This window comes from Apium graveolens, chromosome 6, assembly GCF_009905375.1.
Source record: "Apium graveolens cultivar Ventura chromosome 6, ASM990537v1, whole genome shotgun sequence".
NCBI classification, from domain to species: domain Eukaryota; kingdom Viridiplantae; phylum Streptophyta; class Magnoliopsida; order Apiales; family Apiaceae; genus Apium; species Apium graveolens.
In genome coordinates, this window is record NC_133652.1 from 19,800,249 (window position 1) to 19,825,445 (window position 25,197).

The following is a 25,197-nucleotide window of genomic DNA, read 5'->3' on the forward strand; positions in this document are numbered from 1 at the left end:
AAGTGGAGAACTATTTTATTATTGTACTTTATCTTTGTCTTCACTTGTAAAACTTGGTAACATATAAACCAAGTTGCAGCTAGTAATTAGATAAGAATTTTCCAGAGCTGTTTAGAAAAACCTTGAGAGAAAATTTATCTAGTTTGTACTAGGACGCAGCTGTGATCAATTCTTTGAATCACAGATTTTCTGAAATACCATCTCTGGTGGAACAACAAATCCACCAGAAAAGTTTTTAAGTCTTTGTGTTATTTACATTTGTGTTTCTGAATTTACATATGTCTGCATCTGCTTAAAGAAATTCACACACACTTGTTTATCTAAACACTTAGTCTTTGAAACTGCTCAAAACTTGAAAAAGTTTTGAGATTTACATTCAACCCCCCTTCTGTAAATCTCATTGTTAGTTCACTAGGAATAACAATTGGTATCAGAGCAAGCTCTTGACACACAAAGAGTTTAAAGATCTTGGAAGCTAACAAAAATGAGTAAGAAGGATATTGGAGTTAAGATCCCAGTTCTTGACAAAGACAGTTATCACCACTGGAAGGTGAAAATGCACCTTCATCTTCTCTTCCAAGATGAAGGCTATGTAAACTGCATTGAGAATGGTCCTCACATTCCCCACAAAGTAGCCACAGTTTCTACAGCCACAGTTGCTGTTGGCCAATCCATTCCAAAACCTAGAGCAGAATAGACAATGGAAGACACAGAAGAAGTCCACAAGGATAAGAAGGCTATGAACATTCTGTTTAATGGTCTAGACAAGGATATGTTTGATAATGTGATCAATTGTACAACTGCCAAAGAGGTTTGGGACACAGTTCAGCTACTGTGTGAAGGTACAGAACAAGTGAGAGAGAACAAAATACAGCTTCTCATTCAACAGTATGAGTATTTTCATTTTGAAGAAAATGAATCTTTAAATGACACATTCAATAGATTCCAAAAGTTGTTGAATGGACTGAAACTGTATGGTAGAGTGTACCAGGTGAAGGATTCAAATCTTAAATTTTTAAGATCCTTGCCAAAGGAATGGAAACCCATGACTGTCTCCTTGAGAAACTCTCAAGATTATAAGGACTTCACTCTAGAAAGATTATATGGAATTTTGAAGACTTATGAACTAGAGTTGGAACAGGATGATGTGTTGGAGAAGGGGAGAAAGAAAGGAGTTTCAGTTGCTTTGGTAGCTGAAAATGAAAAAGAATGCAGACAAGAGACTGTGAGATCAACCTCAAGCTCCAAGGATGGTATAAGAAAGCAAGAATCAAGCAAGGGGAAGGAAGCAGCTGTTGACATTGAGGACAACTCCAACCAAGATGACTTTGATGGAATTGATGAGCATCTTGCATTCCTGTCCAGGAGATTTGCAAAGATAAAATTCAGGAAAAACACAAGAGCCACTAAACCACATAAGAACATGGTGGACAAATCCAAGTTCAAGTGTTACAATTGTGGTACAAGTGGACACTTTGCAAGTGAGTGCAGAAAGCCAGCTTCTGAAAAGAAGAAATTTGAGCAAGTGGATTACAAAAAGAAATATTTTGAACTGCTCAAGCAAAAGGAGAGAGCTTTCATTACTCAAGAGAAGGACTGGGCAGCTGATGGAGCTGAAGAGGATGAAGATGTGGAATATGTCAACTTGGCTCTCATGGTTGATTCTGAGAAAAATGAAGTTAGTTCATCTAGCAACCAGGTAATCACTACTGATGTAACACAGCTTACTAAAGAAGAGTGCAATGATGCTTTTAATGACATGTCCAATGAATTGTATCATTTGCGTGTGTCTCTTAAATCTCTTGCTAAAGAAAATAGTAGGATTAAAGAGAACAATCTGTTTTTAAGTGATAGAAATGCTGTGTTAGAAAATAAGTTGATTGACCTAGAGAAAACTAAGCTGCATTGTATATCTGTTGAAAATGAACTAGCTGAATTTGTTAAGAGAGTAGAGATACTTTCTAAACAATTAGAGAGAGAGAGCAAGAGGTGATTAAAGCCTGGAAAACATCTAGGGATGTTAGTGCTCAAATTTCCAAGGTTCAAGGAATTGAATCATTCTGTGAGAATGCCTGGGAAAAAGACAAAAAGAAAATAGAACTAATTGATGGATTATCAACGGATGTGGAATCAACGGATGATGAAAGTTATCCTTTGAAGGAAGAAAAGGAGCATCCGTTGAAGGCTCGTCAATTAAAACAGGCAGATGATTCTAAAAGAGAAAATCTGAAGAATCTCAACAAGAAGTTTGGTTCAACTTCCAAGAATTTTGTCAAAGGAGAAGCTAGCACATCCAAAGATGCCAGTAAGGTGAACATAGGACACATGACTTTAGAATAGTTAAAGAATAGGCTTAAGTTGGTTGAGGATAAAAAGGAAACTAAAAGAAAATCTAATAGAAATGGGAAGGTAGGGATTAACAAATATAACAATTACACACCTGATAAGTATGCTCCTAGAAAAAGCTGTGTGCATTGTAGTAGTGTTAATCATCTATCTTCTAATTGTAAATCTGTTACGAAAACTCCCATGCTTTTACCCTCTTCCATGCCTAACATGTCTGTATCACCTCTGCATGCTATGCCTGTTATGTCTCAACAGAATCCTTATGCACATTTTGCAAACATGCCATATGTTAACAATCCTTATTTTGCTGCATTTAGTATGCCTCAAATGCCATACAATATGCCTATGTGGAATAACATGTTTGCACAATCCATGCCTTATCATATCCCAAATGTGTTAAATGATTCTATGACTAACCCTACACTTCAACCAACTACATCTGAGACCAAGGTTGACCCAAAGTTATCTAAGTCAAAAGATGCAGGAGGAATGAAGTCTAGGAAAAGGGCTAACAAGAAAGGACCCAAGGAAACTTGGGTACCAAAATCAACTTGATTGATTTTGTTGTGTGCAGGGAAAAAGAAGGAATCTATGGTACTTGGACAGTGGCTGTTCAAGACACATGACAGGAGATTTCACCCTGCTCACAGAGTTTAAGGAGAGAGCTGGCCCTAACCTTTGGAGATGACAGCAAATGATTTACTATGGGATATGGCTTGATTTCAACAGGGAATGTCATCATTTATGAAGTTGCACTAGTTGATGGTCTCAAACATAATTTACTGAGCATCAGTCAACTATGTGATAGAGGGAATATTATTTCCTTCAATTCTGAAGCCTGTGTTGTCACTAGCAAGAAAGACAACAAAGTGGTTATAACTGGAGTTAGAAAAGGAAATGTGTACTTAGCTGACTTCAACTCTACAGATGCAGAATCTATTACTTGTCTCTTCAGCAAAGCAAGTCCAGTTGAAAGTTGGCTATGGCACAAGAAGCTATCCCATTTGAATTTCAAGACAATGAATGATCTAGTCAAAAAGGACTTAGTTAGAGGAATCCCTCTAGTTGAATTTTCAAAGGATGGTTTGTGTGATGCTTGTCAGAAAGGCAAACAAAGGAAAGCATCATTCAAAAAGAAGCTTGAAACAACAATTGATGAACCACTACATCTACTACATATGGATTTGTTTGGACCAGTCAATGTATTGTCAATTGCAAGGAAAAGATATTGCTTAGTGATTGTAGATGATTTCTCAAAGTTTTCATGGACTTATTTTCTTGGCTCAAAGGATGAAGCAAGTGAAATCATTATCAATCACATTAGGCAAGTCAACAATCATCCTGACTTGAAGGTTAGGAATATCAGGAGTGACAATGAAACTGAGTTCAAGAATTCAACAATGAGGTTGTTCTGTGAAGAAAATGGAATCATGCATGAGTTCTCAGCTCCAAGAACACCCCAGCAAAATGGGGTAGTTGAAAGAAAGAATAGATCCTTGATTGAAGCTGCTAGAACAATGCTTGAAGAATCAAAGCTACCAACATATTTTTGGGCTGAAGCTGTTAATTGTGCTTGCTACACTCACAATATCTCTTTGATCAATCAAGCTAAAGGCATGACTCCTTATCAGTTGTTCAAGAGAAGAAAACCAACTTTAAACTTTCTTCATGTCTTTGGATGTAAATGCTTTATACTAAGGAATCAACCTGACCACAAAGGGAAGTTTGATGCAAAGGCTGATGAAGGGATATTTGTTAGTTATTCAGCTGGAAAATCTTATAGGGTCTACAATCTAAGAACCAACGTTGTTATGGAATCTGTGCATGTTGTGTTTGATGATAAAAAGATTGATGGACTAACAGATGAGGGACACCATGAAGGACTCAAATTTGACAACATTGAGATATAGTGTGATGATAGTGAAGATGAGAATGGTGGAGATGACACTTCAAAAGGGATTCAAAACCTGCCCTTGGATAATGCACAAAATACTGCATCCGTTAAAAGTCATAATTCAGCATCCGTTGATAGAGGCAACGCAGTACCCGTTGAAAGACATAGTGCATCATCCGTTGAAGTATATAATGAAGCATCCGTTGATCATAGTTCATCAACGGATAATCGAATTACATCATCAGTTGACAGAACTCCAAGTTCCCTGCAAAGGACCAACAACTCAGGGGGAGTTTCAACCAATCAACACACTATCTCACATCATGACAATACTGAGGCCACCTCATCTAGAGCAAATCTTCCACCTCAAAGGTAATGGACCAAGAGTCATCCCTTTGAATTGATCATTGGTGATTTAACATCTAAAGTGCAAACTAGAAGAGCTTCTCAAGATGAATGTCTGTATAGTAGCTTTCTATCACAGGAGGAGCCTAAGAGAGTGGAAGAAGCCTTATTGGATCCAGATTGGATATTAGCCATGCAGGAAGAGCTAAACCAATTTGAGAGAAACAAAGTTTGGAATAGTACCCAAACCAAAGAAAAAGAATTCTATTGATACAAAATGGGTATTCAGAAATAAGATGGATGAAAATGGTATTATCATAAGGAATAAAGCTAGATTGGTTGCCAAAGGCTACTCTCAACAAGAAGGAATAGATTTTGATGAGACATTTGCTCCAGTTGCAAGACTTGAAGCCATTAGAATCTTTCTAGCCTATGCAGCCCATGCCAATTTCAAGGTCTATCAAATGGATGTCAAGAGTGCATTTCTGAATGGAGAATTGGAGGAAGAAGTTTATGTGAGCCAACCTCCAGGATTTGAAGATCCAAATTTTCCAGACTATGTGTACTATATGTTGAAAGCACTCTATGGACTGAAGCAAGCACCTAGAGCCTGGTATGAAACCTTGTCAAAATTCCTTTTGGAGAATCACTTCACTAGAGGTACTGTTGATAAAACTCTCTTCTTTAGGAATGTTAATGGCTCTAGTATACTTGTTCAAATTTATGTAGATGACATAATATTTGGTTCTAAAGATGATAAACTTTGTAAAAAGTTTGCTAAGCTAATGCAAAGTAAATATGAAATGAGCATGATGGGAGAACTAACTTATTTTCTTGGCTTACAAGTTAAACAAGTTAGTGATGGAATTTTCATTAGTCAAACTAAATATATTCATGATCTTTTAAAGAAGTTTGACTTAATGGAATGTTCATCTGCAAAAACTCCCATGGCCACTGCCACCAAACTTGAATTAAACAAGGCTGAAAAGTCTGTGGACATTACAAGTTATAGAGGCATGGTTGGTTCACTTTTATATTTAACTGCCAGTAGACCGGATATAATGTTTGCTACATGTCTTTGTGCTAGATTTCAAGCTGATCCTAGGGAGTCTCACTTAATTGCTATCAAGAGAATTTTCAGATATCTCAAGGGTACACCAAATTTAGGTATTTGGTACCCTAGAGAATCTGGTTTTGATCTAATTGGCTATTCAGATGCAGACTATGCAGGTTGTAAAATAGACAGGAAAAGTACAACAGGCACCTGCCAATTTCTAGGAAACAAACTTGTATCATGGTTCAGCAAGAAGCAAAATTCAGTCTCTACTTCTACAGCTGAGGTTGAATATATTGCTGCAGGAAGTTGCTGCTCTCAAGTGTTATGGATGAGGAATCAACTCCTTGATTATGGACTGCATGTTGATAGAATTCCTATCTTTTGTGACAACACAAGTGCCATAGCCATAACAGAGAATCCAGTGCAGCATTCAAGGACCAAGCACATTGACATCAAGTACCACTTCATAAGGGAGCATGTCATGAATGGTACAGTGGAACTACATTTTGTTCCAAGTGAGCAACGAATTGCAGACATATTTACCAAGCCACTTGATGAATCAACATTCACAAGATTGGTAAGTGAGCTAGGTATGCTTAATTACTCTTAAAATTCATGTCCTTTTTGCAATTTGTATTGGAGCCTGAAATGAATTTGTAGCAAGAACAAAGTTGACTTTTATAATAGCTTATTTTATCAATGGATGTTCCCTATCCGTTGAAAGTCAAAATTGTTCTATCAACGGATGCCCATTATCCGTTGAAAGACAAATGCATTTCTGGATATTTTATCCGTCAACGGATATAATTGTGTTACTTTTCAACGGATGAAAGTGTACTTTTATCCGTTGGAATGTCACATCAGTCGCTTCAAGTGGGTCACAGCCGTTGATTCTATTCTCTTAACCGTTGATACTTATATGTACAATTGTATGTATTTGTATTAAAGGTAGTTTTTAGAATATTTACAGTTTATTTTTTTTAAAACGGCTGTAATCTACTTAAATATTTTATTTAATCTTTTTATTTGAGCTTTTTAATTCGAGAAAGTATATAAGCCCTTTTGATTTCTTTTTTTACTTTACGCTTTCTTGAATCTTCAAAAGCTTTTACCATTTTCTCTCTGCAAAACCCTCAATCTATTCTCTGCAATCTCTACTCACAACAATGGCACTAGTAGTGAAGATAATGTCCCAATCTGGGTTCATCTATGAGAAGAATAATTTCATAGCTTTGGTGGAAAAGAATGAAGCCCACTCAGATTATCACAAGATGATGGATTTCATCAAAAATTGCAAACTTAGCTATGCAATGCTGGAAGCCCCAACGATTTACTGTGAAGTAGTTGAGGAGATTTGGACAACTGCTGAGTTCAACTCCACTGATATGACCATCTCCTTCTCTCTCAAAGGTAAGAATCACTGTGTTAACTGTGATGATTTAAAATCATGCTTTAAATTACCTGAGAACAATGCCATGACACCACACACTGATAATGATGTATCAAGCATGTTAGATTCCATAGGCTATTCACTCAATTCTTCTAGTCTAGGTAGTATTAAAAGGAAAGGCCTTAGGAAAGAATGGAGTTTTCTTGGTGATGCCTTTATCAAGGTTTTCTCTGGGAAAATTAGTAATTTTGATGCCATAACTTCATCTCTTGTTAATATGCTCTATATGCTTGTTTCTGATAGGTATTTTAATTTTAGCAATTATGTTATGCTAGAATTGGGTACTAGATTAGGTAACAAAGCTAATAGACCTAATAACATCTGATATGCTAGATTCTTTATGTTGTTGGCTAACCATGTTGCTGAAGGTTTGGTCATAACAAATGAGAATAGTAAACTCAAGTGCTGGGCACAAGAGAAAAGGGTTCTTGCAGACCTATTGAGAATGGATCTTAACAGCAGTGTGCCATTGGTATATTTACCAATCATGAATGCACCTCAGGTAAGTGAGGTAAATGCTTCTTCAACTCCTACTACTTCCTATCCCACTATTTATTTGCCTTCAAGTATGGCCATGGAATCTGTGTCAATGCCCCAACAGATTCCTACCAAGGTCACCAAACCTAAAATTTCAAAATCAAAGACAAAGAAAGCCACCTCTGTTGTTTCTCAAAAGACAACAGTTGTAACAACTATCATGAACCCTGAGGGGAGTGAACAGGGTGTGAGTGGTGAGGGGAGGGGTGAACATCAAGAAAGCCCCCTGGATAAGGTAGGAGAGGTAAGTGGTACCCAAGCTGGCCAAGCCACAGTTTCTCAAAAAGCTGTGGTGGTTAAAAAGGTTTCATCCACATCCCTAGTTGCATCCTCCCAAAAGGATGCAACTATTGAAAATAGTTCCCAACCAGGAACACAGAACAAAAGAGGGAGGGACACTGAAGCCACACACTCACCTACAAAAGCTTTTACAAGAAGAAAGAGGGTTAAAACCCATATTTCTACACAGGGTGCACACACTGCACAGATACACCCACATGTATCTATGCCTTCTCAAATTCAGCTTGATGTGACTCCAATAAATGTGGAGTCACAGCCTCATTCTTTAACAATTGATACACATCATTCACCAAATTCTCCATCACCATCTCTGGATGTGGACATGCTATTCACATCATTACCTGATTCTCCCTCTTTACAACTCAGGGAGAAGCCCCACTCAAATGTAGGTGATCATCATCTTTTAGATGACTTGTTGGATCATCCACCAATTCTTTCAGACTTAGTTGAAGAATCTGTGTCACCTAAATTAAAATCAATCCACACAGATTCAATAATTATGTCACTTTCAATTTCTACTTCTTTTCCTTCTTCAACGGATATCACTCATCCGTTGACAAGTGGTTGTTCCTCAACGGATAAGCTTAACAGCAGTTATCCGTTGATATCCTCAGTTTCACCTTCAACGGCTATTCCTTATCCGTTGATGGTCTCTACACAAATAACTGAATTAATTCCAAGTGTAGAAGACATGATTACTGTATAATCACTTTTAGGATTGAGGGAAGGGAGTGAAACTTTGAGTGAGAGGCTGGGTTGCTCCCAGGCAAAAGGAGAGCTTGAGAGCACAAATATGCATGCTATTTCTTCCAGCATGGCAAAAAAGAGTGAGAGGAGTACCACCTTAGTAGGTGAAGGTGAGGGAATGAGGAGTGTGAGCCAGGGGGAGCCCCTGATGCAAGAATATAGAGAAAATGAGAGAAAGGCAGTTACAGAAGATATAAGGGTGGATCCAGCCATTGCTAGTGAGTCAATGATTATGGATGATGCTGAAAAGGAAAGACAATTTCAGCAACATTACAAAGCTGTAATTGATAACATTTCCTTGGATGCTGACACTTTTACTTATCCTGTGTCAGTCTACCAGTTGTTGGCTGCTCAGGGCAATGATGAGGCAGAAAAGACACTACATCTAGTACATACCACAGAATCTCTTCAAAGGGATAAAGCTGCTGTCAATAGAATGCCTTCTACAGCTGGTGAGCCATCTGAGGACTTTGGAGTAAATTCCAATGATGATGACTCTGTTTCATATGATGGAAGCATGGACTTAGGGGGAGATGAAGACCTTAGTTCAACTCCAAATTTACCTGAATGGGCCTTGACAAAGGAGTCTACACCAGGGCAATTCAAAGTATCCTTAGTCAAACAAATCAGCTCTATCCAACAGGCCATTCAGAAAACTTCTCATGCTGGTACCAAGGCTATCCTTCAAGCTCACCTAGACTCACTGCATCTCATGAAGTTGCAGCAATTAAGACAGAATATGAGTGTGGATGAACTCAAAAAGGATATTGATGACTTGAAATCCCACAATTCTGAGAAGCTGGATTCAGTCATGTCCTATGGTACAATGCAGGACTTGTTGCTGAGATTGAGAAAGGAATCAAATGCTGAAAAGAGGCTGACCAAGTTGGAAGACAGAGTTCAAGTTATTGAAAACTTTGTGGTCACCATTCTTCAAAACCAACAATTTCAAAATAGTCTACTAATGCAGCTGGCAAAGGCACAAGGCTTGACCCCTCTCCATGATGATAACAAAAAGGGGGAGAATAAAAGGGAAGGGGAAGGAAAGCCATCAACAAAAGTCCAAATATCTAAAGTGCTAGTTCCTGCCATCACTACTTCTCCAATAATTCAAATCAAAGGAAAGCTTGATGGAATTGACCTAATCCAGCAAGCATCGGCTGAAATTCAAGTGAAAGAGCAATGGAAGAGAATTGATGAAAGGGTGCAACATGTGTTTGGTTCTACAAAAGATAAATCACTATCTGTGAAACACAGCACAAAGGTTGAACCAATCACTATGGAGCACAAGCCAGAAAGGAGGAATAAGGTTGGAGAAACTTCTTCCAAGAATCTAAAACCTATGGTACTCAAGCCCAACACTGGATCCAACAAGGACTCTACAAAGAACCCTCTAAGCCTTGCTCAGTTGAAAGAAGTGGACTTTCCACTTCCAAAGCTTGATGAAGACAAGGTTTTGGGTGGTAGTATTATAAAACGCAAGGAGACCAAGGATGTAGTTGAGAGAATGACCATGGCTATTATCTTTAGAGAGGGAAAGAGTATCTGTGTGATACAAGGACATCCCAAATTCTCAATAGCCAAGAGGGAAGAAACTAAGAGTTGAAGGAAGAAGCTGAAAAACTAAAGGCTGACAAAAGAGCACAAGCAAAGCTTAAAAAACAGCTAAAGTCAAGTCAAGTTGAAGAGAAGAAAGGGATTGAAGATAGGAGTGAAAACAAGATTGCAAACATAGATGAGGTCTTTTGAAGTCTATTTGGTGATAGTATGGAGGAAAGAAAGGAATGGCAGAAAGGGAACAGAAGAAAGGCCAAGGCACAAAGGAGGAGTGAAGATAACACTGAAGAAACCAAATCAATATCTAAACCACTACCTTCCATTCTTGAACCCTTTATTGATGATCCCAGTATAAATATCCATGGTGAACCAATCATCCCCAAAGAGGAACCTATTGATTGGGACACCATCAAATTGTCTACCTTCTTAACCACTCCTCCACCACCAAAGAAACAGAAAAGGAAATCCAAATCTACACCTCCCCTAACCTCAATAAAATTCACTCAGAAACACAAACCTAAGCCCAAGACACCAATCTCTAAGGATGATTATGTTCACATCTGTGACATAAAAGAATGCTCAGATATTGAACTCTACCTGGATGAACTGGAAGATGTAAGGGGAATAGATGCTTATAGACATCTTCCAGAAAGGCTAGTGTGGCGCCCTCCAAACCCGGGTCAGAAGTTTGGGGTCCACACACACACACCTTAATTATAACCTGCTTATAAAGATAATAATAATATGCAATGACCCTACTTACCAACCACCACGGACCGCAACAGGTTAAAGTATGCACACAAGCCAACACACTAGTATATTACAAACCTTTCAAATCCCAACTATTTCAACTCACACTGAGTATCAAACATTATTACAAACTTTTACAAACTTAAATTATCCCAAAAGGAGCCTACTAGCTCAGCTTCCTCAACCTGAACCCCTAGCTCTCGCGCTGGACTGGGGATCCTTGCTACCAACTGGTTCCTTTTTAACTGGAAAGAATATAAACAACATCGCACAAATGAGCTAACTAGCTCATCAAGTCACAACGACGAAACTGAGAATAATGATCATCAGGTGACTATGATTATGATATCAAGTGAACATTGGATTATGATTTAGAATTGGATAATATACTTTTAATTTAAAAACCAAGGTTAGGTTGCTGATCAGTCACGCACTAACCCCGAGCAAGGCACACAGCATTGCTCTAACTACTGGATCCAAGGCACACATTGGCCTAACTTGACCATTATATGGTCTGACCACGAATCTGGTCCACAATTTTATAAAAACAATCCAATTCTAACATAGTAACAGAATATGCAATAATAATCAATAACCAAAATCATTAACAACAATGAGTGTTTAACAATGAAAGGGTTTCAATCTTTGTAAGTATCAATAAGTTACTTTAAATACTTGGATGCTGGTTAATGAAAGAATTGGATAACAAAGGAATCAATATTCAGGGTTTCAAAGATTTTGCTTTCAAAGCATAGGATACAATGGTTGAATGTACAAGTAATTCAGTTCAGTGTTTGGGATTTTGTTTGCATGTATTTGTGGAATAGTATTATATACTTGAGGTTCGAGTTTGGGTTTACAAAAATTCAATGGCTTAGAAAGAATATGGTTCATGGCTCAAGAACAATAACTGAAATCAGGGTTTAGGTTTCCGTGCTTCAAAGCACTTGCAATATCAACAAGGTTATTAAGTACTACAATATCTCGAGAAAGTTCAGAACACTTTCCTGGTATTAGCTTTCTACACTGCACTCGCTTTCACTTACCACCGTCTTACTCCTCAACTATTTGTTTCCCCTTTCTATGCCTTGCCTCTTCTGCTCACATATTATAAACATCTATCAATCATCAACTCACAAGATTCTATTCAACACATACTTCTATCTACCCTTCGTTTTACCCAAATCCGATTAACGGATTGAAATCTATGCAATAATTAAACAAATATCGAATATATAGACCGATAGTCAAACAACAAGTCACGTATAACACATAATACATCACGTAATCAATGATATATCATTTATAAAGAAGTCTCGGGTCATAATTAGGCTTTCTGGTATTTAAAATGATTTTTAAAACATTTTTCGGAATTAAAACGGGTCATTGGATCAATTTCGAAATAATAAACAGGGTACGGTTGGCCAATTCTGGCTCCGAAACAATTTTAGAATAATTATCGAGTCTTGAAAATAATTTAGAATAATATTTTAAAGCTCGAAACTATTTTTCGGAATTTTTAAATCATTTTTAAATAATTAAATCTAATTAAATAATTAATTAAAAATCAATTAATAATTAATTAAATCAATTAATCAATTAATTTTCGAATTAATTGACTAATTAATCAATTAAAAATTAACTGAAATTAATTATCTAATTAATTCAGATTTATTTGTGAATTAAAAATAATTTTCGGAATTAAAATAATAATTTTTAGAATTTTCAGAAATTAAAAATGAATTTTTATAATAAAAATATATGGAAAATATGATTTTTAAACATTTTTAAAACAGGAATCCTATTTTTGCAAAGTCTGGAAACTTCAGGGACCTAACTGCATCGTCCCCAAAACTTCAGGGACCAAACTGTAATTTTTACATTCCGTCGCCGGAAAACACAGGGGTGGCCGGAGAACACGATTCCGGCCTCCTCACCTTGCCACAAGCTCCAGATCACATCTACACAACACCAGGAACACAACCATGCAATCAAAACAATCTAACAATCCCTGAGTTGGCCGGAATTTGGCCGTGAAGTTTGCCAGTTTCCGGCGAACTTCGGAAATATTCAAAACACAACTCCCTTCTCCACAGACCTCGTTGGTTCATGAAACTTATACGACTAGATTGCAAATTTCACAGAGAACACAACCCACTATATCACAACATCAATCTATTACAGAATAAGAAACCCCCAAATTTCAATTAAGAACATTCATACGGGTTATAAACCCTAATTTTAAAATTCGAAAATCAAACTCAAATTTGAACATGTTATTGAACTCCAAATCAGACGTATGACATATGAAAATCATCAGGAAAACAAGCTCTACAACATGCAATCATCAAATCATACAAACAATCATCCGAACAAAAATTCATATTTTTAATAAAATAAATTCGAAAATAAATAAATTTTTAGAAATTAAACCTTTGATTCTGCAGGTGTATGGATTACAGATTCTGAAAGAGCTTCTCAAGACCTTCAAATCCAGTACTCGAGCTTTTCAAACAAAGATCACTAACACCTTCAAAAGTTGGTTTGATTTTCAGAAAGGTTTATGAATATATGATTTTTCTCTGTAAAAATTATATATTTATCTGTCTGCAAATGATTTTGATACGAAATAAAATACGGAAAAAGGCTATTTATAATTACGGAAAATTAGTATCTCGTTGGATCATTCCGGATATAAAACGGTACGTTTATTTGTAAAAACTGATCCAAACAGTATCGGTTTTCGGGATAATTATCCAGATCAGTACAATTTGTACTGCGGTCTTGGTCTCAGCGCACAGTTACACGTACTACGATGTGATAATTGTGATAGTTTAATAAAAATCTCCCGTTTATCGAAAATACGGGTTTTATTAATTTTCCGAAACGAATATTGTATCGAAAATGTTGCGCAGGGACCCGCGCAGGACAAACCGTACTCCGGATCGAAAAAGTCGAAACATGGAATATGCTCGAAATATTACAATTAGGTTAGGAAGGAGTTCCCGGAAGAGTTTCGGGTTCCAAAAATGTAACAACGACTGACGTTGGTTGGTTCCCGTTTTATAAAAATAGATTTTAAATTCTCGGAAAAAGATTTTATAAATTTCATATGATCCTTATAAATCCATAAATCAACATAAAAATAATTAGGAAGATATGACAATTATCCATATTTTATTTTGGACATATAAAGATTAAAATACTCAATTAATATTATTTTTGAATATTCAAGTACAGATAACATTTAACAATTAACTCACAGAATAAATACTGAACACACATAATAATTATTTAATAGAAAAAATAATTGCATGATATATCCCGGATATTACATCTTCCCCCCCTTAAAATGATTTTGTCCTCAGAATCTCCTAAGAAAATAAATGAGGGTACTTTTCTCTCATATCACTTTCTAACTCCCAGGTTGACTCTTCAACCTTTGGGTTTCTCCACAATACTCTTACTAATTTTACCACTTTATTTCTCAATACTTTCTCTCTTTCCTCTAGAATCTTTATTGGACTCTCTACATATGATAAATCTGCTTGAAGCTCTATTGGCTCATATTCTATTATATGCCTGGAGTCTGGATTATATGTCTTAAGCATTGATACGTGAAAAACATTGTGAATGTGCTCCATGTGCGGAGGTAACGCCAATTCGTAAGCTACTTTGCCAACGCGCTTTAGGATCTCAAAAGGTCCAACATATCTTGGGCTTAGCTTCCCTTTCTTCCCAAACCTCGTTAATCCTTTCAACGGTGATACTTTCAATAATACCAAGCTTCCTTCTTCAAATTCCATGTCTTTTCTTGACTGGTCTGCATATTTCCTCTGATGATCTTGTGCTGCTATTAATCTTTTCTGGATAATTTCAACAACTTCCTTTGTCTGCTGTACCAATTCGGGTCCGAGTATTTTGCGTTCTCCTACTTCGTCCCAATATACTGGAGATCTACATTTACGTCCATAAAGGGCTTCATAAGGTGGCATTCCAATGCTGGCGTGATAGCTGTTGTTATAAGCAAACTCTACCAGGGGTAAATGCTCGTCCCAACTTCCTTTGAAATCAATAGCACACACACGTAACATGTCCTCGATTGTTTGGATTGTTCTTTCACTTTGGCCGTCCGTCTGCGGATGATAGGCCGTACTCATATTCAATCTTGTTCCCAAACATTCTTGAAAACTCTTCCAGAATCTTGAATTAAACCTTGGATCTCGATCAGATACGATAGACACTGGAATTCCATGACGAACTACAATTTCTTTTAGGTACATATGGACTAACTTGTCGAGCGAAAATCTTTCGTTTATAGGCAGAAAATGAGCTGACTTGGTAAGTCTATCCACTATAACCCAAATGGCATCATGATTAGCTCTTGTCCTTGGTAATCCAACTATGAAATCCATGGTAATATGTTCCCACTTCCATTCTGGAATCTCCAATGGCTGTAGCAATCCGCTTGGTCTCTGATGCTCCGCTTTAACTCTCTGACAGGTATAACATTTGCTAACCCATTCCGCAATCTCCCTCTTCATATCTGGCCACCAATAATTCTTCTTTAAATCTCTATACATTTTGGTACTTCCTGGATGGATGGAATATCTTGAACTATGTGCCTCTTGTAAAATTTCATTCTTTAACTCCGTCACCGGTGGAATCCAGATTCTAGATGAAAATCTCAGAATACCTTGATCATCCTTCTGTGTGCATAATTCCTCACCTACCAAATTATTTATATCTTGATCCATTATTTCTTTCTGGCATTTCTTTATTTTCTCCAATAACTCCGGTTGGAAAATCATACTGTACACTTTTGCTTTCTCAGGCTTGCAAATTCTAACCTCCAATTCTAATTTCTGAAATTCTTTATATATTTCTTCAGGTACAGATAACACATTTAACCTTTCTTTCCGACTTAACGCATCTGCTACAACGTTCGCCTTACCGGGATGATAATTAATCGAGCAATCATAATCCTTGATTAATTCTAACCATCTCCTTTGCCTCATATTAAGTTCCTTCTGGGTAAATATATATTTCAAACTTTTGTGATCCGTGAAAATCTCGCACTTTTCTCCATACAAATAATGTCTCCAAATCTTCAAAGCGAAAACTATAGCTGCCAACTCCAAGTCATGAGTAGGATACTTTTGTTCGTGTGGTTTCAATTGCCTTGACGCATACGCAATCACCTTGTCGTGCTGCATAAGGACACATCCTAATCCCTTGTGAGAAGCATCGCTATAAATTACAAAATTCCCTTGATCGTCTGGAAGTGACAAAACAGGTGCCGTGATTAATCTTCGCTTCAACTTCTGAAAACTTTCTTCGCATTTGTCGTTCCATATAAACTTTTCATTCTTTCGTGTAAGCTTTGTTAATGATGTGGCAATCCTTGAGAAATTCTGAACAAATCGACGATAATATCCCGCCAATCCTAGGAAACTTCTTACCTCAGTGGGTGTTCTCGGTCTCTCCCAATTCGTAATTGCTTCGATCTTTGCCTGGTCCACTTTGATCCCTTCGTTACTGACTATATGTCCTAAAAATTGAACCTCTTGTAGCCAAAACTCACACTTCGAGAATTTAGCATATAACTTCTTTTTCCTTAAAATCTCCAAAGCCGTTCTCACATGTTCTGCATGATCCTCTTTCGTCTTTGAATAGATTAAAATATCGTCTATAAACACAATAACGAACTTATCCAAATATTCTTTAAAAATTCTATTCATCAAGTCCATAAACGTTGCTGGGGCGTTGGTCAATCCAAAAGACATCACTAAAAACTCGTAATGTCCATACCTTGTTCTGAAAGCTGTCTTTGGTATATCTTCTGGATTGATCTTCAGTTGATGATATCCCGATCTTAAATCAATTTTGGAGAAGTACTTGGCTTCCTTCAACTGGTCAAATAGATCATCGATTCTAGGTAACGGGCACTTGTTCTTGATTGTCAGCTTGTTGAGCTCCCTATAGTCAATACATAGTCTCAGGCTTCCATCTTTCTTTTTGACAAATAATACCGGTGCTCCCCACGGGGATACACTGGGTCTGATTACTCCTTTCTCTAACAACTCCTGTAACTGCTTCGCTAGCTCTTTCATTTCAACAGGTGCCATTCTATATGGGGCCTTAGATACTGGTTGTAATATCCCATATTTTCAAATATTATTATTATAATTATTTGGAATTATTTATGTGATTTTAGGTGAATTTTGGTGAATTATCTGATAAGTGGAATTGATGTTTGGGTGTTTATATGTGATATTATTTGAGTATTTGAATTTTTATATGTCTAGAATAAAATATAGATAATTGTGATATTTTTCTGGTAATTTTTGGACTGTTAGATGATTTTATATTAATTTATGAATTATTAATTATTTTCTGAATAATTACCAAAATTATTTTATAAAGCCGGGAATCATCCGACTTCAACCGTTTTTGCATTTTTACAACCCGAAACTCTTCCGAAAACTCCTTCCTAACCTAATCTGGTAATTCCAGACATTTTCCGTGTTTTGACTTTTTCGATCCGGATTACGGTTTAACCCGTGCGCGGCCCGGCGCAATATTTCGATACGATAGTTATTTCGGAAATCAATAAAACCCGTATTCTCGAGAGACGGGATATTTTTATATTATTCTCGTATATAATATTTTATAAAAAGCTCGGTTTTGATAATTATCCAATTTTGGTATTGAATCGGATCGTTATTGCAGTTACTTAGCGGCTAAGCAACTAATTTAATGATCCAAAATGATCCAAAACGATCCAGAACGATCCAATATTCCATAAATATAAATAGCCTATTTCTTATTTCGTTTATTCCGTTTATTCATTTGCAACCAGTTAAAACACCGTAAATACAGAGAAAAACCCGAGAAAACCGATACGTTCCCGAGAATCAAACACACGAACGAAGGCATTATCGAACTCCGATTCGGGCGTGCAGCATATCAAAATGAAGCTCTCGGAATCCTCTTTCTGAATCAATCATCAGTTTCTGCCCAGAAGTCACAGTAATTTTCTTATTTAATTATTTATATTTGAATTATTTGATAATTAAATTACGAATTTTTGTTCTTGATATTGTTGATGTGATTTGATGCTTCCATATTGTAGAGCATGTTTTTCTGGTCGATTTGGTATATTATACTTCAAAAATAGAGTTCAATATCATATAGAAATTGAGGTTTAATTTTCTGAAAATTCTTTGAATATGTGTTCTTGGTGTTCTTGAAAAGTTCTGAGAATCAAACCCAAATTTGAGGATGATGCAGACTTCAGAATTTGAAGTATGAGTAACCAAAACGTTCATATTTTCATGTTCTTTCTGTTTATGCCATCAAATCATTCAAACGATTAGTAATGTTCAAAATTCGATTCTAGGGTTCTTGACCCGAATTGGGGGTTTCTTGTTCTTGAATCGTCTGATGATTTGGATGAGTAAATAAGCTTTATTATCGAATTTGCAATCAAATGGTATATCCAATCGATGATTATAACCCCTGAAAGTGATAGATCGAGTTCATGGGTTTTAGAATATTTATTTTTGGATTTTCTGAATCAATCACTGATTGTTTGTTGATTATGAATATATAGATTGATTGTATGTTTTACAAGCATCATTTTCGTATATATATCATCGAGTTTGAGTTCCGATTCTTCAGAATTGTGTTTTCGCCGGACATGGCCGACGTTTCAAAAGGTTTTCGCCGGAATCGATGATTCCGGGATGTGGGATAACTCAGGTTGCTAATTATCACTTCCTGGACTGATTTCCAACCTGTTCGCGTGAAAAACAGAATCAAACGGAGTCAAGTTGAGCCCCGTCGGAGCTTCGCCGGAATCCTGGTTTTCGCCGGAATCTGGTGAATTTCCGGTAGGGTTCATTGTTTTTCATGACCCATAAACCCGTTTCTTTGACCCAGTTATGACCCGTGTTTGATCTGGAAATCCCCCAAACCCGTTTCCAATTTATGTTTCTGCAATTTTATTTTTATAAATAATTCAAAAATTTTGTTTTAATTTCTAAAATTCATTATTTATTTCTGAAAATTATTTTTAACGCTAAAATAAATTTTAATTATTTAATTAATTAATTTTAGTTGATAAGTAATTATTTAATTAGTCAATTAATTTAAATATTAGTTGATTAATTAATTTAATTAGTTATTAATTAATTTTAATTGATTATTTAATTAGATTTAATTATTTAAAATTGATTTAAAATTTCTGAAAAATAGTTTTGAGTTTTAAAATATTATTTTAAATTATTTTCCAAGCTCGATAATTTTTATAAAATTATTTTAGGGTGTTCGAACCCTATTATTTTAGTATTAAATGATTCGGAAGCCCGTTTTAATTCCGAAAAATGTTCAAAAATTCATAATAAATCAACCGTCTGTCTGTTTAATACGAAACGAACGCGTACAGACTCAGAAAAATATTCCGCTTTCATTAAAAATACTTTCGAGACCCAAATCCTTTTTGTTTCGAAAGGTCGTTTGTTTTACAAGTTATTCTGAGTCGATTATTGATCGAAGAATCATATTTTTAACCTGATTTCAGTTTTAAACATACCGAGTCGACCCTTCTGATGAACCGAGTCTTATGTGATATGAATTATGTGATATATGAGTTATGTGCTTATGTGTTATGTGAATTAGGTGTGTATGTGGATCAAGGGTCTTATGTTTGTCTGTTATATTTATGTGAGGGTCATAAGAATCTTGTGTTGGACTGTTTCTTTTATGTGCGGGTTATCGTATGGGTAGACGATAGGCTTTTGACGCGTAGTTCATCGAGTGGTTATCGTTTAGATAATTAAAGTTCTATATTTTAATTATAGATGCAGATCTTTCGAGTTGATCAGGACAAGACGTTGGATAAAGAATAAGATGGAATGGCATTGGATATCTGGCTTCTAGCAATCGCAGGATCAGCATATCGGTGAAGTGTTGAAAAGAAAGACGGTGATACTTTAAGACAGAATGTCAGAATAGATGCGTGTTTGCGAGTGTGACTAACTGCTAAAAACCCAAAGGCAAGTACCCCTGACTTCACTTATCATTCAAGTGACGTTTATTTTGAATTTTATTATGCAAGTATTTCTATCATCACTTATTGTTCAAGTGATATTTATTTTGAATCGTATCATGCAAGTATTGCTTTTCCTATTCTCAGTTTAGAATTGATAAATGTTTTACATATCGCTGAGTTAAATAATTCTGTTTATGCAAATACTCATCTGCTATTCTATATTCAGAATAGTCAAGTGATTTTACTTATCCAATTACTGGATTTATAAATGTTTTGGATTTTGAGAAAAGTGATTTGGTTGTGAATATTCCTACCCAAGTTAATGAGGGAATAAAATTATTTCGGGTGTCGAGTATTATGACCCCTTTTCAATAAAAGGTTTTGAGATTGAATGGTTACTTGCGTAAGAGGCCGAAGCACCGGTCCAGCGTGAGCTATTATACAGAAGTGTAATATGGAAGTGTAATATCTTACAAGGCTTGTTATGCCTTTTCTGGTGCCCTATAGGTACCGTATGTCTTCCGGATACGGGTAGTACCTATATTTACGGTATGGCTGCGGGATACCGGTGTTGTTTCATGACTGATCATCAGGAACAGCATAGTGCATAATTTGGTTCCAATCGAAATTATTATATTGATTTTGACATCTTACAAGGAATGATTTATTGAGTATTTTATTTTTGGATAAAAGATGAAATGTGGTTTTGATTCAGTTTCTTATTTTGCTGATACTTACGTTGTTGTTAAATATCAAAGGTGGTATTAGTATAGATGATTGATGTTAACTTCAGTATGGAATATTGTGAGCATCAAAGTTCGTATTGATATCTAATTTGATATGACAGCAAAATAAGTATTAATTTCCAGAGTTCGGTTTTGAATAAAGTTTATGATTCAATCCATAATCATTGTTTCATGTTATTGTGGTTTACGATATTTCCGTAAACACTGTTTTACGAGTTTTATTCTCGTTATGATTCAAAGTATTGCTGAAGCATTTCGCTCAAAAATATCAAAATGGTTTTGAATACGATTAAGGAATCAATTCTGAGGTTCCTCCACTAGAATTTTATGATTCAGCAATTATGATTTTAACGGTTCTGCTCTGATGCAGATGTCGGTTTTATATCAAAACGACCCTATATATGTTATAATTAACTTGCTGAGCATTTCTTTCGCTCATACTTGCCTGTTTTCAAATTTAACCTCCAGTGAGGATTAGCTTGCGCTATTTAGCTGCGTAATTCGAGGAAACAAAGAAGAAGCTTTTGGAAGGTGGTTGGTCCAGGGTTTACGGACTAGTGTAAGTTTTATTGTATAAAGTTGTTTATATTATATTATATATAGTTGTATATTTTATTTGGGCCTAGTATACTTCATTTCGAAGTTATACTAGTGGGTTTAGTTTTGAGTTGGAATTTATTGAAAAGAGATTTAAAAGAAAGTGAAAAATTTATTTGTGGAATTTGGAATTCTTGTTTCTAGAACTGTAACCTTAAAAGATCTTGGATTAGTTGGGGTCATAAATGATAAATATCTTCCGCTGGCATTTATTATTTGATTTAACAGGTTAATTTTGGATTGAAGTTTTATAGTGACGACCAAATCCTCTGACCCCGGATTTGGGGGCGTTACAGGTTGGTATCAGAGCTGAGGTTATAGTAAACTAGAAACGAGAGTGTGTAGGAGTGTGTATAGCTATGTGAGGACGTTTGAGCTCATATCGAGTTCCTGTTGGACTATTGGATATAGTACCAACGAATAAGTTAAGATAAGGCGTATTCGTTTGAGATGGTTGTGCTGAGCTGGATGGAACTCCTGGCAATTGCAAAACTTCTATTGTGGAATCTTTCGAGACTACGATTCGACGACGATGGAGATTATCGATATCCTTGAAACGTGAAGAAGTGTCTAGAAGTGGATGACGATTCAACTGGAGAGTTCAAATTGAAGATAAATATTAAGACTTTGGCAATACATTCTCTTTCTAAAATTCCTTTTGACATCTCTCAAAAAGAAGTAATTGTTAGAAGATATATTCCCTAACACTCATTTTCAATCCTATCTGTGTTTTAAATGTGTCAGAGGCTGTCATGAAGCCTATTTTTCAGGTTTTGATAGCTCTGCCAAGTTATGATAATTTAACTTCCACTTTTCTTATTTGGTGGATGGTTTCTTGGTGATGTGACACCACTTGTTCATCTGGTGCCATAATTTTTTTCTCTGGATTTCATTTCCTTCAGAAATATCAGCTTTAAAATCCTTTCAGTTTTATTCATTTGATTTTGAATTCCTTTGATATTCTTTTATTCTGACTGAGATGAACAACCCTAACTATAGGGGACACAAGGTATACCTGTCTGTGTGATAGGAGTTGGATGGGACGCCATCACTTGTGTGTATTGTGAATACATGAAGGTTAACAACCTTTAGTAGTGTCTTAAATTGGGCACGCAATACCAAGTTCGTTTGATCATATTGATCTCTCAGTTATTCTCTTATTTCAACAATACTTTTTCTCCAATTCAGATTCTATCCTGTTATGATATGAAATTCTTTTCTTTTCTATGATTTATCATTCCAAATATTCGAAGGTATGCCAATCAAGTTAAGTTGAGTATCCTGATCAAGTCAAAGTAAGGCGGTGTGACGGAAAGTTGGATAGAAAACCCTTAGTGCTTTCTTCTGCTGATTCCGAGGACGGAATCCTTATAAGGTGGGTAGATTGTAATATCCCATATTTTCAAATATTATTATTATAATTATTTGGAATTATTTATGTGATTTTAGGTGAATTTTGGTGAATTATCTGATAAGTGGAATTGATGTTTGGGTGTTTATATGTGATATTATTTGAGTATTTGAATTTTTATATGTCTAGAATAAAATATAGATAATTGTGATATTTTTCTGGTAATTTTTGGACTGTTAGATGATTTTATATTAATTTATGAATTATTAATTATTTTCTGAATAATTACCAAAATTATTTTATAAAGCCGGGAATCATCCGACTTCAACCGTTTTTGCGTTTTTACAACCCGAAACTCTTCCGAAAACTCCTGCCTAACCTAATCTGGTAATTCCGGACATTTTCCGTGTTTTGACTTTTTCGATCCGGATTACGGTTTAACCCGTGCGCGGCCCGGCGCAATATTTTCGATACGATAGTTATTTCGGAAATAAATAAAACCCGTATTCTCGAGAGACGGGATATTTTTATATTATTCTCGTATATAATATTTTATAAAAAGCTCGGTTTTGATAATTATCCAATTTTGGTATTGAATCGGATCGTTATTGCAGTTACTTAGCGGCTAAGCAACTAATTTAATGATCCAAAAATATCCAAAACGATCCAGAACGATCCAATATTCCATAAATATAAATAGCCTATTTCTTATTTCGTTTATTCCGTTTATTCATTTGCAACCAGTTAAAACACCGTAAATACAGAGAAAAACCCGAGAAAACCGATACGTTCCCGAGAATCAAACACACGAACGAAGGCGTTATCGAACTCCGATTCGGGCGTGCAGCATATCAAAACGAAGCTCTCGGAATCCTCTTTCTGAATCAATCATCAGTTTCTGCCCAGAAATCACAGTAATTTTCTTATTTAATTATTTATATTCGAATTATTTGATAATTAAATTACGAATTTTTGTTCTTGATATTGTTGATGTGATTTGATGCTTCCATATTGTAGAGCATGTTTTTCTGGTCGATTTGGTATATTATACTTCAAAAATAGAGTTCAATATCATATAGAAATTGAGGTTTAATTTTCTGAAAATTCTTTGAATATGTGTTCTTGGTGTTCTTGAAAAGTTCTGAGAATCAAACCCAAATTTGAGGATGATGCAGACTTCAGAATTTGAAGTATGAGTAACCAAAACGTTCATATTTTCATGTTCTTTCTGTTTATGCCATCAAATCATTCAAACGATTAGTAATGTTCAAAATTCGATTCTAGGGTTCTTGACCCGAATTGGGGGTTTCTTGTTCTTGAATCGTCTGATGATTTGGATGAGTAAATAAGCTTTATTATCGAATTTGCAATCAAATGGTATATCCAATCGATGATTATAACCCCTGAAAGTGATAGATCGAGTTCATGGGTTTTAGAATATTTATTTTTGGATTTTCTGAATCAATCACTGATTGTTTGTTGATTATGAATATATAGATTGATTGTATGTTTTACAAGCATCATTTTCGTATATATATCATCGAGTTTGAGTTCCGATTCTTCAGAATTGTGTTTTCGCCGGACATGGCCGACGTTTCAAAAGGTTTTCGCCGGAATCGATGATTCCGGGATGTGGGATAACTCAGGTTGCTAATTATCACTTCCTGGACTGATTTCCAACCTGTTCGCGTGAAAAACAGAATCAAACGGAGTCAAGTTGAGCCCCGTCGGAGCTTCGCCGGAATCCTGGTTTTCGCCGGAATCTGGTGAATTTCCGGTAGGGTTCATTGTTTTTCATGACCCATAAACCCGTTTCTTTGACCCAGTTATGACCCGTGTTTGATCTGGAAATCCCCCAAACCCGTTTCCAATTTATGTTTCTGCAATTTTATTTTTATAAATAATTCAAAAATTTTGTTTTAATTTCTAAAATTCATTATTTATTTCTAAAAATTATTTTTAACGCTAAAATAAATTTTAATTATTTAATTAATTAATTTTAGTTGATAAGTAATTATTTAATTAGTCAATTAATTTAAATATTAGTTGATTAATTAATTTAATTAGTTATTAATTAATTTTAATTGATTATTTAACTAGATTTAATTATTTAAAATTAATTTAAAATTTCTGAAAAATAGTTTTGAGTTTTAAAATATTATTTTAAATTATTTTCCAAGCTCGATAATTTTTATAAAATTATTTTAGGGTGTTCGAACCCTATTATTTTAGTATTAAATGATTCGGAAGCCCGTTTTAATTCCGAAAAATGTTCAAAAATTCATAATAAATCAACCGTCTGTCTGTTTAATACGAAACGAACGCGTACAGACTCAGAAAAATATTCCGCTTTCATTAAAAATACTTTCGAGACCCAAATCCTTTTTGTTTCGAAAGGTCGTTTGTTTTACAAGTTATTCTGAGTCGATTATTGATCGAAGAATCATATTTTTAACCTGATTTCA